We start from the raw sequence: 1,495 nt of genomic DNA, 5'->3' as shown, positions 1-1,495 counted from the left end.
GCAGAGACACTTGTACATCCATGTTTGTTGCTGCTCTTTTCACAATAGCTAAGAGATGGAAGCAACCTAAGTGTCCCTCAGTTGACAAGTAGATAAAGAGAATGTGGTTCCTTTATACAATGGAGTTTTACTCAGCAGTAAAGAAAGATGGAATCATGAAATTTGCAGGTAAATGGATGGAACTAGAAACTGTTATACTCAGTGAACTAACACAGACTCAGAAAAAAAATCAACATCTGTTTTCCATCATATGTGGATCCTAGAACCAAACCCTGATAAGTGAGTATGTATCCAGACATAACTACAGGAACCAGGATAATGGGCAGGAACCAGGGAGGTAAAAGAAAAGAAAGAACCTGAAAGAGAAGAACAGTAGGAAACAGGCCTTAATACGGGAGATACGGATAAAAATTGGGTTAGTTTAAGGGAGCAGGGAGGGGAGGGTATAAAAGGAACCTATGGGATAAAGGGATAGAAGGAGCTCAAGAGAGATAGGACCATAGGAGAAGGGTACCAGTAATGGAGAAAGGGGAAAAATGGGGGCACTTTAATTGGGGAAACCATGATGGGGGGTGAGACAATGTGAGAGATAAACAATGCCTAGCTAGTTTTAAAAACCAGAGGGAACCATATTACTCCTACAGCCTACTGACAAATTATACATAGCAGATCAAGAAATATTTGTCTAGGCAAGGTTTATCTGAGAACTGGTCTTTGCCCAAGATTTACCTACATGACACGTGGTAATTAAAAGTACCAGACTTGTGGAACTAACCTTGGATGTTTAACAGACATACTTTGAGGTCTATACTAATTTGGTCAGAGGGACTCCTTGCCCTCCTAGGACGACTAGTTCCAAGGGACTATGAGCATCTCTCAAAATGTCCTGTAATTGTGGTGGGTCACCTGTCCTCTTGATCAAAGAGGCCGAGGAGACCCCACCAGATGGACTTGAACCAGTGTCCAGTCTACAAAGAGGAGAGTCAACACAGAGGAATCATTTCTTCCACACTTCCAAGTGAAGCCAGCCATGGTTGAGCAGGACATTAGACTTATCTTCACATAGGTGGAACTGGTAAAAGAAAGGAGCTCTAGTGGGGGGAGGGAGGCTATGGGAGGGTGCCATCTGGGAAGTGGGTATATAGTTGAATAAGATGGTTTGGAGTTTTCTTTGTGATACACACACACACACACACAAATCAACAAATTTTTTAAATGAATTATATTTGAGGAGGAAGCATAAAAATTTACATCATGTTAATTAGTAGAGGTGAGAAGCATTACCATTAAAATCTGCCCTATGACTTATAGACATACACAGGTGCCAAGGGTCTGAGTGTAACTGATTATGACTAGTAATAATCAGATACATAGAGATGAGAGATGCATGTGCCAACATATCAGTGTTATTAGCAAAAATAACGACTCTTTCTGTAAGAAACAGTATATTTTAAAATGAAATGGAGGTATTTTATAAAGGCTAAAAACTCATTCA

This window comes from Nannospalax galili, unplaced genomic scaffold (genome assembly GCF_000622305.1).
Source record: "Nannospalax galili isolate Female #2095 unplaced genomic scaffold, S.galili_v1.0 scaffold305, whole genome shotgun sequence".
Taxonomy (NCBI): Eukaryota; Metazoa; Chordata; class Mammalia; order Rodentia; family Spalacidae; genus Nannospalax; species Nannospalax galili.
The sequence above is the reverse complement of the archived record's forward strand: the minus strand, read 5'-3'. Positions refer to the sequence as shown.